Source organism: Mastigoproctus giganteus, chromosome 4, assembly GCF_048544385.1.
Source record: "Mastigoproctus giganteus isolate SK-2022 chromosome 4, ASM4854438v1, whole genome shotgun sequence".
NCBI lineage: Eukaryota > Metazoa > Arthropoda > Arachnida > Uropygi > Thelyphonidae > Mastigoproctus > Mastigoproctus giganteus.
Window position 1 is genome coordinate 239,657,727 of NC_143578.1, and position 17,240 is coordinate 239,674,966.

A 17,240-nucleotide genomic window follows, 5' to 3' on the forward strand; every position below is an offset into this window, starting at 1 on the left:
AGGGCCATCGTGCTGACACCTTTTTTCATATCGAAAACCTCTGTTATTACGTAGTACACACGTTCAGATGAGATGCCCAAGACGCTGACAATGTACCGAACTGTCACTATTCGATCAATCATCACCAGATCATGCCCACTGTCAACAACTTCTGGATTGATGGACTTCACTAAAGTTCAGGTCTTCCACAGCTTGGATCATCTTCCAGGACTCTCCCCTCCCTCGTTTAAATTTTGCTGTCTACTTCTGTCTATTTTGCTGCCTTCCTATTCCATGGTTCTGTCTCGGAACCATGGAATAGGAAGGGGCATCCTTCCCCACAGTTGTAACCATATCCAATGAATTCTCTTTGGCATTAGGATGGCTGCACTACGCTTTCATACTCAGGCCACGACCTTTTCGAACGCCCCTGGTATAATAATGTTTTTGTGAATATTTTTATATTTTATTGCATAAATTCAAACTGGTGCCAACACCGGTATTGACACCGGTTTTCTCACAAAGTCCGGCTGCATCTAGTCAATGTGTTAACAGCCTAACCAACACAGCAATATTCTGAAAACAATGGGAGTGGTTGACCCTCTTCTCTTCACTTCACCAAGTTTGTAATCAGAGACCGTTACCAGAAATCATAATTCTTTTCATTATTGAATAAGGTTAACGGTACTGCTAGTTACTAGGGCCGGCACTAACATAACCGCCCTTTACATACAGGAAGAGAGTCTACGATATCACCGCAATAAGACTTGTCAATTGATCATAGATCCGGGTCATGTTCATCGAACTGAGTGAATCAAAAGACATATCTGAGAGATGTCTATTAAATCTATTTAACCTCTGGAGCTTTGAACACCAGGTGGAGGTGCTGTAGAGGTAGGTCTTTTATAACGATTTTTCGAGCCATTCTGAATTCCATTCAAATCAGACAAATAGAAATTCAGAAATTATTTTATTATAGCGGAAGCACTGAATGCTGTTTGTTACCATGCACTGGTTGGAGGAATGAATGAGCAATATGGTGGATGCGCAGAACAGATATGTTCTTGGTTTAGGCAGTGCACATTGAAAACCTTTGTTCTCAGTTGACTAAATATAAAAATGGGAAATAGGTGTTATATTTCAGCTTTTATTAAAATCAACGAGGAAATAAATAAAGTACATTACTGTAAGAACTACTAGTAAGAACAATTACTGTTCCTACTAGTAGCATTAGGAAGCTTTCGTCCTTAAGAAGGATCTGCCCAAATAATCTCATTGCACACAATCTTTATTGTATTGGACACTGGAGTAGGAAAACGTAAACCAGTAATCACGTGCAGTATGAGCTTCCGTAGAGGTAATTCAACTATTCAGAGCGTACAGCTGTCACCATAATGACGACTTTCCTGCCTACTTCCCCACCCCCACAGTAAAAATCCTCCCACTCCAACACAGTCCTGTCAACTTGCGCATGTGTCACTCTCAACCAGGAAAATTACGATATCTTTTATTTAGAATCCAGCAACAGGAAATTCCAGCTTCTCTCAGAGTTATAAACCAGGGCCGTTTCTAAGAAACTGAAAATTTTATGCAAGGGTAATTAATCGCGCCAGGTCATGATGAACAGGTTTCTGCGATCAGAGCGTCTGAACGCATTAAAAGTAAGCACGAACATAGAGAGGAATTTCGAAATTAGCGTGAGGTAATGATTATCCACCTGGATTCAAACAATCATTTGCGTCATTATCACCCGATCGTGATCACGTGGTAGCATGACGTGTTTATCGTGTGATTAGGGATCAAGTTAACTATGTGCGTGTGTACCAAGCAGCGCTGACCACCCTGACTCCCTCTTCCGGTAATTTTGAGCATAGTCTGAAACGCAGTTGCTAGCGCTCTTACATGAATTCCACGCTTTTCTTTTTTATCAGCAGATGTGACTCTGATCCACCATTGTATCGAAGGCCTACTTCGATAAATGACAATCTTTGCCATTATCAAATAGCTAGAGGTCATACATCTCAATGGTGGGCAAACATTGTAGAACATCTGATAACGTACTCCCAAAATCTCGAATTTCTCAATCGGAATATTATCTGGAGTTCTGCATATTTCCCACAAAGATTGGTTGAAAGATCGTTGAACTTTTCTCTCAATAACAACACACCTTCAGAAAAATTGGTGCAGATTTTGCACGCATTTGTAATTCAAATTGAGATGATAGAAGAGACAGTACAGTTCACAGATGGCACTGCTGAATCATTCTAGCTCGCTCTCTCCCCCTCTGCTCTGCTTGCAAATGAATGTATTTAAACTCTCTTAACCTCGTCACGTTTTTGTATCGAGGTTATCATCCCGGCCATAGGTAGCAAAGTTTGTTTCTATCACATGTTGTGGTGTTGCAAGTGTATGTCATTCTATTCAGTTCAAGCCCGTGTGACAAGTGTTCAGATAGTACACTCGTTTAAAATGATTGCATCCTCCTACAGAAGGGGTCACCGATTAATTGTTTTCGCAGTCCATAAATGCACTCACTGCCCAAAAATTAAGAAAGCTTTTGCAATTGGCGTCATAATTAAACATGGTATAATCACGAGTTCCTTTGTATTAGATAAATGTATGTTCTGCTGGGACTTCTTACTCAATTAGGAATACAGGTGATCTTTCCGATTTTCAGGAGCCATAATGAAAATAAAGAAAACAAAGGATATTATTGGTCTGTGGAAAGAAAGCAACCATCTCAAAAGTATACATTGAGTGAAAGACAAAAAGAGAATTTGGCTAAAGCTGTATTTTCGTTTGGTCTTCCACTCATTGTCAAAAAGGTACAACTTTTCCATTTCTTCCTTACGAATTGTACATCAGAGTGCAAGGTCCAATGTGCAGCAAACAACTAAAAAATTCAATTTAAGCATAGAAAAGGCCCATTTCCAATCGAAGTTGAAGAAGATGGGTCATTTTGCATTGTAATCAGTATACGTGGGAACTTTATATCTAAAAAAGACTAATTCGAAATGTTGATCACTAAGGCATGCAAAAAAAAGTGATTAATTTAGAAAAATTACTCAAAGGTAAATTTTTTCCTGATTTTTATCAGGAAAAATTCCACTGCGTCCTTCAAATCTGAAAGGGAAATCTCTCTACAGATTTAGAAGTCTCCACAACCAAAAGCTAGCCCAAATTTGACGATTTCTACCTAACACTGATCTATCAAAATGAAAGTGAACTTCATCCAACCTTAGGATGTTAAATAACCATTCAGACCTATAATTTTCATATTCATTTTCATATTCATTTTCAAATGAGGACCTGTAATAAAGGGTCCTCATTCAAATTACTGGAATGAGGACCCTTTATTCTGGAATAAAGTATAGAAGTTTTAAACCTCTGAAGTATGCTATTGATTACAGAAAGAGCCTGAAATATAACGCAATGCATACATTACCGAATCCAGAAAGATCTAGATTCAGATCCCATTGATTGCTAGAAACTAAGATGTTTTTCCCACAGAGGTAAAGTCAGCGCTATCTGAAAGAAGTATGCAAATTTTCAGAGTTATTTTAATCCGAAACAGATAAACCAGCCCTCGTGGGTAACACAGTTGGTAGAACCGCCGTCCTCCCCACACTGAGTTCGAGTCTCGTCGATGACGAGAGCAATTTTTGTAGGTCATTTTCACATAGTGACCGAGTTAATCGGTCTCAAGCGAAAGTAGCATGGTTGCAATATAACCCTGGTCGCTGATGCTCCTGAAATCCTACTACTGTAATAGATTAACCAGCTTTGGAACAAATAAAAATTTATAATGATGACCAACCACTGATACATGATCTCATTGCTAAGGAACCTGCTTAGAATTAACCGAGGAATAATCAGATTTTTCCGATTATCCCCAAAAAACCCAAAATATGAAACTAAAGTCAAAGCACTTCTTCAGTAGGAAATTGTTCTCCTCTTCCGTGTCGCGATAAACATTTCCTCGCTGAGTGATATCCTCACGCCACCCCAACCACACATACCCAAACACGCCCTATAGACATAGCAATGTACCCGTTGATAATTAACCCGGAAATGTGTCATATGTGGTTGATTTAGTCTATCACTGAGTGCCATTGGTTGTTTGGAACATACCTTTACTCATGAAACTATCTCAACACCTCGTGGTTAAGTTCAGTCTGGTGGAGACAAAAGTTAAGTTAACAATCACAAAAACCAGAATAAGTTTTTCTCTTTTTTTGTTAAGGACATAAATTTTCGCTATTTTCCATACAGCCATTCCCAAAATTTTAATTATAACCATCTTACTGCCCATCTCTAAGAACATCCCAAAACTTTTAATTCTTAATCTTAAGGAAGTCTAATATGTCTTCGGCCTTAAAACGCATTTCAATTGAGGGATTTATATCTCCGTACAAAGGGTATCCTTAAAGTCCCACAGTTCAACAAACCAAGGCTGATGACGTGGGCCGAAAACCTTCGCCAAGTGTTGTAAACAGCCTGTTTGAAGGCCTTGTCCAAAGTCCACGTGTCACGCGTAAATCTCAAAAACTAAACTCCATCCGGCACGCGAACTTCTTTGTATTCCCGTGTGCCCCTCGCGTTAATTACGACCTGTAATATTTTAAGATGGAATTTTAAGCTCGATATTTCGTCTTAAAGCCGCATAACTTCGCAAATCCGCGATGCTGTTGCTATGGCAACTGCTTGATAGTAAGCTGAGTGCGTGACGCGAAGTATTTCTTTATCTCTATGTCAACAGTCGTTTTTAAAAGTGGAAAGTTCCACTGGAGCTCCTGATACCGTTCTGTTTTACTATGTATAGACCTATACAATCACTACTTCAGAGATTTTAAATTACAAGGGGAGGGTTATAAATTTAAAGTCAATATATTTAAAGATGAGCGGGGGGGGGGCATTTAGTAAGACGTTGTTGTTCTCCTTTCGAGTTTCAGGCGCATAGGCAACTTAGGCCATATTGCGCCGTATACATGTCTGTAAATTGCGTGTGTTCTATGGACGATTTGTTGTTTGCTGGATGATAAAACCCATACTACCTTCACCTCAGATCGAGCAGTCATTACATCATAATTCTCTACGCTTCTACACAGTCCAAGCACAACCTGGTGTACAAAAAAGAGTAACCACAGGGTTAAAATATGCCTCAACAATCATATAGTATGAGTTGCAACCATTCTTAACTAGCGTGTTCTAACCTCCCCCAGGGTTACGGAGGGTATCTTCATGGAAGGAGGTGGTAGATCAAAACCACATCGTATTAAACTAAAAACAAACAAAATTACAAACCAAGAGGAAAACTGATATTTAATGACTAGTAAGAGGGTCACTGAGTGTTTGAGATTGGTTTATTCCAAATCAGGGGTAAAATGTTGAGAAACATTGTTCTAGTGAACGACAAATTGTGCTTAGTGGTCTTTTCGTCTTTTTTTACGTTACCAACCATGGGTTCTTGTAATCCTTTCTAGCACCCGAGTTCCCTAAAAAGGATTATAATGGGGAGTTTCTTCTTTTGACGAAATATCTAACAACTTAATGGACATATTCATTCCTTCCCATTTTCGCTGGGCTTTGTGCTTTAAAGCGCTGGAGGGGTGGGGGGTCCTCATTAATTTGATGGATAACGATGGTCCTATTCATAAAGAATTTTTGAATTTTGAGGCTTTTGCTGCACTAACGAAGAAAAAAATATATCTATATGTTTCCTCTCTTCCCGTAGATTCTTATCCAGGAGGCATTTGCTAGATTGATATCAATGTTGGCACGCTTTAGTTTGGAATCTAGAAATGTCAATCCTTCCTAAACATATTGTACATGTAACTGATCATCCCCTATTTCTGGATGAAATCAATTTCGTGGGTTCTATCATATGAACATTGAATTAACTGAGAATAAACGCCCCAAGTGTTACTTTGATTACTGTCATCAATAATAAAGCATATTTTTGTTACTTCCATCTCCCTGTTGACTATTCAATTTTCGTTAACCGATGTGGCCTCTTCCCTACGATGAGAAAATATTTCCTCTTCTGTTCAAATTTGTACCATTTCTGCGAAAGATTCCTAAACCTACTAGGGTGGATGTTTCATACAGATTGATGAGGGGGTCATCAGTGCCGGACCAAGGTATTTCCGCGTCCCGGGAGAAAAGATTTTTTGGCGACCTTTACTAGGGATATATATTTTTTTGCCTCATTGTTCTTCTATTTTTGGAACCCCTGGCAAGGACACCTCTAGCCCGTACCTTAATCCGACACTAGATATCGTGGGCTGGCTGAAGGAGAAGGCTAACAGAGAGGAAGATGTGTATTGAATTCTGGCTGTAAAGGACACCTTGTGGCAGATAGTAATGAGGTGCTTTACGTTTAAAATTTCTGCCAAAAACTCTTGCAGAATTCTTAAGGTCTTCAGCCACAAGGCATTCGGAATATAGCCCTCCTATCATGCTTGGGCAGAATTGAAGATACAAATATATTCTGGCCTAAATCATAACATGTTTCCAGCATGGTCCTACATTTATCCTATAGATCGTCAGTTTGGGTTTAATTAATGTCGTTAATACCCAGACACAATGCATTTGACCCCTCAAGAAAACTGAAAAACTTGGTAACATCATCAGTTTTAGTTCCCGTCAGGAGTACCCTGATTCTACTTCACATATCTTTATTACAAAAAAAGTTATCCATTTTCTATGACAACAGATCCTCCCAATAAAACTAAATCCAATTGAACAACAGTCTGCATTGACAATTTTCCCTTGAGGTCTGAATCGAGACGATGTCATATCACTTAGTGCTTTACTGTACTTGGATCTGCATAGAGAACTCAGGCCTCCTGGAACTAGTTTACTTCCAGGAACCCGAACCTCCACCAGTAAAAAACGCAAAATACTTGTTTTTATTTTTTTTAGAGGGTTGAAAATCAGGGTTCGTTCCGGGAAGCAAAAAATTGTTGAAGTAACTTATTAAAGAGTGATATATCGGCTTATGTTGCTCTCTTTGGACAACTTGATGGAAAAGTCTAGTAAAATTCAAGCAGCTTCTCTTGACATTTTCGAAGCTTTTAATCGTGTTTGACAGAAAGTGCCATATTACAGCCATCCGAAAACTGATTCATCTGCCCTAGTGTATTATGTCCGTAAATTGCGTGTGGTCTCTGGTCGATTTGCCTGTTGTGTTGGACGAAAAACCCGAGTTTATGGGGGAAAAAGCTTTATATCCATGCCTGAGATCGACTAACTCAGACACGGAAAGAAACGGTCCATAAAAATTCCTCCCGTCATTGATGGCATTCAAACTCGGGCCTTTTCCACCAGATGGGGACGCTGGTTATAACCCCTATGCTACCCTCGCAGATTCGTGTTTAGCAAAAAGATCTACAAAATCTCCCATCTTATGGACTGCCGTCTGATTCAGCCAATTTTCACTCCGCATAGGGTGGTGATTGTATATGGCTCTTCTTATAATGTCTCAACTAATGCTTGTCCCCAAGATACACTTCTTTCTTACACACTTTTCCTCTTGTATATTAATGACTTTCTTCCACTGAATCGAAATCTTATTCATAGTTTTCCTCATGATATCGCGCTACACTACAACTTCTAGTTTGAGAAACCAGGAAAACTGCTCAGACGGCCTCAACTTCTCGAATATCTACTGCCAGTTCCTTAAATGACGATTTATATCCAATGAGGAAAAGAATATTGCTTCCATTGCAACAATAAAAGGGGTTTCTTTTTCGCTCTCGGCATCAAAAGAGGAAAATCAGGTTTTAATGAAAAATCCCTTACAAAGTCTCTCCATTCTCTTTCGTATTCAGTTTCTACTGTATGCCTTTTCAATAGATACTTCCATGGGTACTGTTCTCCTCAAATTGTATCTCTAATTTCTCCGCTCGCTTCTAAATCAGTCCACAATCAATCAGCATCCATTTACTGCTCAACTTCAAATTCACAGAACGAACTTTTCTTCCTCCTGACCTATGGGGATGCATAGTAGTAAACCAAAGTGACAACCTCTTCTTAACGTTGATCATTGTCGAAGGCGAATACTGTGGTGTCAACAACACGCTGGTTAGACACTGGAGGAGTGGAAACGAGTGTGGTGGTCGGATGACTCCAAATAAGTGGTGGTGCAACACGCCGACGGAAGCCTTCGTGTGTGGTGCAAGCAACACAAAGTCCATGGATCCATGGTGCCCACTATCCTGGCAGGTGACGGTGATTGCTTAATATGGAGCATATTTTGCTGGAAAGGACTAGCACCCTGGTGCGTATAGGCTATCGTTTCACTGTTGAGGTCTGATATGTATAAACATGTATGTAGGACATCTGAACGTCTGTTCAACTCCGCCTTGGTACATTGTGGTGAATACTAAAATTTGTAAAATGCCAGAAATGTGTATAATGTTATATTTGTGCAGTGTGTGTTTTTATGTTGTTTAGTTGTTTCTGGTTTTTTTCACGAAGAAGGCGAACACCTGAAAAGCATGCCCAATATCCGTCTACACCACGGGGAGGTAAGCCACAACTATGCATGTACCGTAGCCAACCTTGAGAATCATGCACTGAATGTCCAAAGCGAGTTCGGAACCATTCATAAAAATCCCGTGCCAGCAAGCCGGCATTAGCACGCATGAACACACACGTACAATCTTTCCCTCTCACCCAGGAGACAGGACAGCAGGAGACGAAGAAAATAGTATAAAGAGGGGGGGGGGGGGATACGAGAAAGGATACTGCACAAACATGTCTTTGTCTAGTGCTGCCCAAAGCAAAATTTTGTTCATGAGGTCATCAGGACCACAGATGAGACAACGTTGGTGAGATCTACACTACGATCTAAGCCAAAAGGTCGAGAAGTGTTAGTTGATGAGGTCTGCCAGCAGCTCTTAGGAGACCATAGGCATTTTTTTTTTTTTTTTTTTTTTTTTGCAGGACAGAAACGGGATTTTCCAAAATGTTAATGCGCCGTGTCATCCGTCCCGCACTGTGCACGAGTGGTTCGAAGAACACAGTGAAGATATCACCCATTTTGATTGGCCTCCAAATTCACCTGACTTAAATCCATCTGCAAAAAGGTTATTGGATTTACTGGGCACCATAATACTTCAGTGCAGTCAGGAAGTTGGTTGCCGGTTTTTGTTCCAATGTCTGAAACGGGTTGACAAAATGCCCACTTCCCATAAAAAAAAAATTTGAATAACTGTTCCTCTTAATATTAAATGAACCTGAAGAACAGCTTTCGATTTAAAAGGTGTTATCTCTCCAGTTTGTTGTTTGTGAAATCTAGAATATCCATTGTTGTTGTTGTTGTAGGGATTTTAGGAACATCAGTGACTAAGGTCACTTTGCTTCTATACATTGTCTATAAATTGCGTGTGTTGTGTGGTCGATTTTTTGTTTGCTGGACGAAAAACCCGAATTTCATTGAACAAAAAACACATGCCCTCGCGTGAGACCGACTAACTCAGCCAAGCTGTGAAAAAGGCCAATGACAATTCCTCACGCCATAGACAGAACTCAAACTCAGGTCTTTTCCACCCTGTGTGGGGAGGACGTCGATTCTACCAACTGTACTACACACGAAGGCGGAACTTGTGTTGTAACTTCTAGAATATGGTACATTCAATAAAGATTATTTATTTAAAATGCTGACGCAGTTGATATGAGGAAATCTGGATTGGCCAATTATTTGATCGATTTTTCTTTTCTTTATGGAGGAAATCAGCACATGAACGCAAACAACAAAAATAATATCTACTACTAGGAAAGAAAGCAGACGCGGATCCAAAACTTCACTTCCTTCTGCGAAACGCGCATGGCTCATTGTAGCAAACTTCGTCTGCGATCAAGGTTTCAGGCAGACGACTAACGGTAACGTGACCTAAAAATCGAGACCGAGAAGAGGAAATGACGTCACATTCGCACGAAATCCTCTCCTACCACGCGCAGGAGTGGGCGCAGTACGTTTGGCACTTGTGACCGGATATTATGTAAAGGCCGCCGTCAGCTGTTTCAGCCCTTTGTGTGCGTGTGTGAATCGTTTGGAGGCGTGCTCGTTTGGCAAAATGCCGTAGTAAGCAGAAGATTGGCCTTGTCTTACGGTATAATGGAACTAAGAATGTGACGTAGGAGTTGGGATATTTGTACCTACGTATTGTGTGGACGACATTTCAATGTTATTACTATAGAAACGAAAGGATACACTTGAATCATTTAATGATTCACTGAAGGTTGGTCATCACACTGACAACGCAATCCCCTGATATTTTTTCCCGTAGGAAGTCAAAGCAAAAGCAGTAGAGACTCAAAATCAGAAGATCGGCTATGAGGTACCTGATTGGCTGAACCTGAGTACGTCTTGTTTACCAAACAAATATTTTGTTTTATGTTTGCATTTGCTATCAAACTCCATAAGAGGCTCGCCTACCACTCTGAGATTAATGGACCTGCAGGCCGCTCCGATTCGTATCAGCTCTCCCTACCCCCAACCTAATTCCTTCTTGGTTATGTACTTTCACTTCTTTATCTGCTGTAAGCAATTATACTTAGTAGTGTTGCAAGAAAAGAAAACTATTACTTTCTGCTTCTCTTCAGAGATATCCAAAAGAATCGTTCAACAACATAAATTTTCTGTGTCGTAATCCTCATTAGATTTAATTCTTTGAAAACAAATATTCTAATCCTGCTTAGAAAGACAAAGTTCCAGGTTATTTCACAACAGAAAGTATTGCCTTATGATGTATAATTAATTTACCATCCCACGAATTCAATTTTAAATTGTAAATCAACACAAGTGTAGACTTCCATCTTTGATTTTCAGCCTCTTAAAAACAACAACTTAAAAGGAAACGTCACCCACTGAATCTACCTTTTGCGACACAGCAAAGCCATTGGACCATCAAGTTTTCAGCTATACGGCACTTGATCATATCTTAACCTCCACTCAGGCAGCTTTTCAGAGGTCAAGAGACCGAACTTTTGTTGCGTGTACACAACAGTCTTTGGACCTGACGGGCCATAACCACGCAGGGATTATCAACAGCGTTTTGCTATGGCACGTGGGTAGCCCACTTGAAAATCTAAGACACTCTGAGAATCAAAGACAAAGAGAAAACAAAATTCTCTTATGATTAATTCCAGGATGTTTGAAATGAATTTAAGAATTCATAAATTATCTGTTACTGGAGAAGTACAGAAACAGAATATGGGATATGCAATTGATTTTTATTGACATGGAAAAGACTCGCAATAGAGTTCCAAGAGAAGCGTTATGAATTAGAAGTTACTATCTGGGGTTACATCAAAATTATTCAAAATATGTAGGAGGATGCGGCTTGGAAAGACAGATGAGTTTTTAGTGAGAGTATGTTTATACCAGGGTTCTGCTCTGAGTCCTTTTCTATTTGCAGTAATTTAGATGACTCGACAAGGAACGTTCAGGGGATATGTCAGGGTGCATGATGTAGGGCTAAACAGAATACCTGGAATGCAATTTTGGAGATGGAAATAGAGAGGAAGGTATAGTAGTAAGGATTCGAGAGCAGGAGGTAAATTAAGGGAATTCAACATTCAAATATCTGGGTTCAATAATGAAACAGGATGGTTATCTTGATAAGGATGTAACCAAAAAGAGTTTGTGGTTGATGGCTGAAGTGGACACAGACAAGTGGGATGTTGCGTGACTTAACAAATTAGAATTAGGCGCTAAAGAAAAGTACATAAAGCAGTGCGAGGCCAGCTGTGTTATATTGCTCAGAGTGCTAGGCATTAAAAAAGAGACAAGAACAAAGGTTGCACATGTGGACATGTGTATATGCAAAGGGCGGCTCCTAGAACGTCAGTTCAACTCCGCCTCTATCTCTGTGAAGAATAGCACCACTATAAAAGGGCCAGAAATGTGATTGGTGTAGGTGTATGTGTGTGTATTATGTATGTGTTCTGTTGTTCTGTTCGGGCCGCTTGGCTGCTCAGAGGCATGAATCACCTGGAGAGATGATTCTGGGTACTCGTCCACAACACGGGAAGGTGGGCCAGTCCATGTAAAGCACGTACTTTCTCAAAAGAAACTCTGGCCCACCTGGTGTTACCAGAAGGTAGACCAGAATCCTCTGGAGGGCCATTCCAGAGGGAAAAAAGAAAGGAAAAAAAAAAGAAAAAAAAAACAATCTGTTTTTTTTTTTTTTTTTCTACATAGAGGGATTTATTTCACTGGATGAAAAAATTTTCAAGTCGCATTTCCTGTCTGATCACTGTTGACTAGAATATTATTTATATTTCACTCCGATCTCTAAGAAAAGGGTCATTATAGTAAAAAGGTTGCATGCGTGAGAAAGGTGAATGATAAGGTGGATGAGTGGGGTTACCAGAAAGGATAAAGTGAAAAATGAATATGTTAAAGGAAGCCTAACGGTTGCACCAATTGGGTAAAAAATAATTTACTGGGACTAGTCCAACTTCCCGTGGTGTGGATGACTATCCAGAATCATCTCGCCAGGTGATTGATGCTTCTGGGTAGGCAGCGCCAGACCGAGAGATCTTTCTGCGCGTCCCTGGCAGAAAAATCCCACACAAACCTACGCCAATCACATTTGTGGCCCCTCTTACAGTGATTCTGTTCGTCACACGAGGCGAAGTTGAACAGATATTCGAGGTGCTGCCCTTTACATATACGCACATGTCCAGATGGGGACAAAATAAAGAGGGGAGGCTGACATGGTTCGGACATATAAAGAGAAAGGGTCACGATGCACCAGTAAATAGAATCCTGGATTTCTGGCTGGAAAGTAAACGAGGGCTGGAACGACCTAAGAGGGCATGTAATAGTAGTAATTGAGGGTTTTTTTTTTTTTTTTTTTGGAGCATCAGCGACTAGGGTCATATTACTCCGTGTGTCTGTAAATTTAGTGTGTTTGGAGGTAGATTTTCTGTTTGTTGGACAAAAAAACCCAGAGTTTCCGGAAGAAATAAACATGCTACCCTAGCCCGACTAACTCAGCCACGTTGTCAAAAAAGCCTATTAAAATTCCTCCCGTCATCGACGGGACTCGAACTGAGGTCTTTTCCACCCGATGTCGGAAGGACGGCGATCTTACCAACTGTGCTACCCACAAGGGCTAAGAGGACATGAGTAAAAGTTGTGGAAGGGAACATGGAGGAGTGCGGAGTTAGAGGGAAATTGGGGTAGAAAGGAACGGCATGGGAAAGACTCATGAAGCTGACTTCAAATGAATAATATTAAGTTGTGAAGAAGAAGAAGGGGATATACTATCTGTTACAAAGTCGAAATGAGATGATAAGACTAAAAAGCCACGAAAGTCTTTTTAAAATAGTTTTACGTTACGAGTTAAAATATATCTTCTGGTTATGATAACCCTTTAAGATATCTACTGGAACGTTGTAAATATACACTGAGTTGACTTTGCATTAGCGACATCTTTCTAATACCTCGTGGGGGCCACCTTTTGCCTAGAATACAACCTGTACTCGTCTTGATATGGACTCCACAAGCTGTTGCAGGGAGTCCTATGGTAGTGCTACCCATGCATTGAACAGTGTGTCCAGCAATGCTGGCAAATTTTCAGGGGGATGGTAATACCATCGAATATCCTTTTCTAGTGGTGCCAAATATGCTCAGTTGGGCTAAGATCGGCTGAGTTGGACGACCATGGAAGGACACGGTCCTGAAGCTGGAGTTGTTTCCTTCAAGAGTGCATCCACGAGCCATGGTCTCATGTTTCTTCCTCCAAATATGGAATGTTCATCAACATGATGGAGTTCGAAACGGGATCTAATGTCCAGCACGCAGTCCATATGGATATTGTTTTTGCTATTTGTTCTTTGTAGTTGGTGGTTAGCTGGATCATTATGCTGAATCGCTGCTGGGCTACGAGACGAGACACATGACATTCACCATGGGTGTTAGTAACACGACTCATGACTACAAAACGGGAGCACTTTGCCATGTTGGCTGTTTCCGAGATATTGATATCTGCACGTCTTGTCCCCACAATCATTCCACTTTCAAAGTGAAAAAGATCTCGACGCTGACCCTTTCTTCTTCGCAGACACTCAAAAACTGATCGCACGTGTGCAAAATACAATCTTATATCAGCCATTTCTGACTTTGTGCCTTTACCAGCGTCACAGACCACTCTATGCCTGCAAAAGGAGATGTTGTAAAAATGCAAAGCCAACTCAGTGTACATACAGTGTCAATCTGGAGATTGTCAAGTTGTTCTAAGAGTTAATTTAGCCACCTGAGAATATAGCGTTCAATATTCAGATAAGTTTACAATACCGACAGTGCCATATGACTGAGGCATGCAGAGTTGCTGGCGAAACACGTCTCGGAATATATTGCATCACAATTTCTGGTCATTAGTGAGTTCCTGTTTCACACTCCAGAATGCGACAAGGTTCTTTTTTTTTTTTTTTATTTCTTTCCTTCTGGCTGATAGAAAGCACTGAGAGATATTTTCAGCGCTTTGTTTATTGCTTGGCCATTCAAATGGAAAAGGATGCGATATTTCTTTCTTTATTAGACACTATATAATAAAGGATTATATAGTGTGATTATATAGATAAAGGATTATATAGGTTATATAGTGATCAAATAATAAAGGATTATTTCCACTCTCCGCAAGAATACTTTACACTGCCTACATTTAACATTATAGTTCGGGAAAAAAAACAATAGGCGGTTAAGTCCATTCACTAGGCATGTCTGCTTCATACTCAAACTATAGAGTAGGTGAGTCAGGATAGAATTTTCTTTTAAGGCAAAACCGACTTCTGTATTTTCTACCTATTATCAACAAGTGCCATAAATGTAGTTACCAGTAACCTCAGGTACCTGAGGATAGTCGCCACTGCTTGCACAATCACTTCGTGGAAAATAAATACACTTAATTGGTAAAATGTCACGTAGAGTAGTTGAACTAATTCGCCTCACTGTTTTATCAACAATTGTTATAACAGGTGCAGCACATTTTTCGAAAAACTCAGGGACATTGCTCAGTTTATGCAGCTGTAACCATGTCTACACCCAGCTGTCAGCGGGATATTTGGCAATATTATTCTGGTTGCAACTTTAACAGGCAGAAGGTTTGATTAAACAGTATTGGAGCAGCATAAATAATGAAGAATGGGCAAGTATAAAATAACCGTCCTCCCCATACTGAGTGGAACAGACCTGACTCTGAATCCCCTCAATAACGCGAGGAATTTTTATGGGGATTTTTCACAAAGTGACTGAGTTAGTTGGTCACTGGAGCATGGTTTTTTTTCGTCCAGCAAACAGCAAATCGACCACAGAACAAAAGCAATTTACAGACATATTACATACGGCATAATATAAAGTGAGTTGCTGATGCGCCTAAAATCTTACATCAAAAACTAAAACCTGCAAGAATACTCCGTTTGGCCAAAGATTGCAAATGGTATCTTAATCATATCCATGTATTCATCATATTCATCATATAGTATTCATAAAGTATTCATCATATCCATGTTTAAAACATCTAATTCACCATCTAATTTGTTCACTCATTGGATTAATGTTCCAGGAGAATACTGTACCCAATAATTTTGAGGTAGGCGGAAAGAGAGAGTGCATTGAACCATTGAGATTAATTATGGTCTTCATTGGAATCTGGAGAGAATCCTTAGGACTGGAGAGATGCCAAAGTATCGCCAATACATAAAGGTAAGAGAACACCATGGCGTATATAGTTTATATATAATTAACCTGACAGAGTAAGAAGTTGTGATAAAAATTTGTTCCTGATGCGAATAGGGAAAAAACAGATTGACTCATGCGAGCCTAAAGTGCTTTTAGGATGCAGTTTTTTCCTCATTCTACAAAACCAAAAGTGATTATACTTATTAGCACCGGCCTCACATTTATATGTGTCATAATTCTTAGAAGACCATCCCTAAGTACAGTTTGATGTAGCAGATTATAGAAGGATTGTAAGAGATTTTATTTCACCAACGTACTTTGGTGAAAATAAAAATTTGGCAAAATATACACCTCTTTGGATCATTGTCGGAATTCCATCCACGCATGCTAATTTTGCCTCTGGTATTCTTTTTTCTTTCAAATGCACGCAAAGATCAAGGTTTTATTACGGAAGTCATCCATAAAAACTGCAATTAAGACACTTTTGCGGGACAGTACGAAAGTAGCAACGAGACACGGGAATTGTTGGCTGGGTGTCAAGGAGTGTCGAGTACTACATATTTCTTCCCCTCCCCCCAATGTTTGTTGTTCATGGTTGCCTGGAACCAAAAATAACGTAGCGAATTGTAACATATATATTCGATATTTTGCTCACGATGTGCAGTTGAAGTGGCCTTGGTATTTTCTGTGCTCCTAGTTCCATACCCAAAAAATCTATGAGTACACTGTACTCTTGCAACATCGTTTCTACATGTAGCTCCATCACTAAATTATCAAGATAAAAGAACTTTCGAAACCTTTCTGATATTGGGAAAGATTATAAAATGCAATGAACTGATATGCGTTAAAATAAATATAAAATGGAATGGAAGAATTTTGCCTTCAGTTGTGAGTTGTGTGCGTTGTAGGTTATAACATTTTATTCCAAAGTAAAATTTTGTTTTCTTGGGTTTTTTATTACCATTAAACAGATGAGGTGCATAACTATCTTATAACTTATGATTTTGTAATTAATTTTATCACGATTTAATTTGTGATTTTATGATTTAATAGTGATTTTATTACTACAAAATTGATGAGAGCAAAGGAGAATCTTGTGGGGGTATTAAGTCCTACAAGGGTCTTCCTTAACTTCTGTCTACATATGTTTGGAGAACTTCGTGTTAGACTGTATCGTAACTTCGGAATTCTTCTCTACTGCTTTTAACTGAGTGTATAAATTATTTTGGGGCTGCTGTTCCCTAAGTAAGACTGCATTTGCTGTATTAAAACATACATGACACTTTCCGACCATTCCTGAAGTCTGTCCAAATCATCCTGATAGTCACATAAATAAATATACAACTTGTCCTGCTATTTACTCTCCTAGAGATTTCTCAAAATTAGCTTTTCAATCTAAGCTTTTCATGATAACTTTAACTTGACTTATATTGACCAATGACACGCACATTATCGTCTTGGAAGATCCCATTTCTGTCTGGGAAAAATGCAACGTGGCAGTGTACACACTGTCGCCTAACAGCTGCCGGTAGACTTCACCAATGAAACTTTGGTCCATGTACAC